The sequence below is a fragment of the Natrix helvetica genome (genome assembly GCF_964273705.1).
Source record: "Natrix helvetica genome assembly, chromosome: 11".
Lineage (NCBI taxonomy): Eukaryota > Metazoa > Chordata > Lepidosauria > Squamata > Natricidae > Natrix > Natrix helvetica.
This window is the reverse complement of record NC_138562.1, coordinates 9,704,199-9,704,459: the sequence shown is the minus strand read 5'-3', so window position 1 is coordinate 9,704,459 and position 261 is coordinate 9,704,199.

The following is a 261-nucleotide window of genomic DNA, read 5'->3' as shown; positions in this document are numbered from 1 at the left end:
GTGCCCGAGCACTCAACAAACTGGTCAAGGAGTTATTTTTTTCATTCTGGGCAAAAGGTTAGACACCACATAAGCAAGGAAGCTCCTGAGCAAGTGAAAGCAGTCAGCCTAAGGAGAAAGAAGATAGGCTGGGGTATTTCCTCAGCTTTAAAAAAAACATCACTTAGCAGGTGAGGAGTAGAAGAAACATCTGCTCTTCTTCTTCAGAACAACCATGGAATAAGGGTTTCTCCCAAATGCTCTCTGGTTGAGGAAACCATT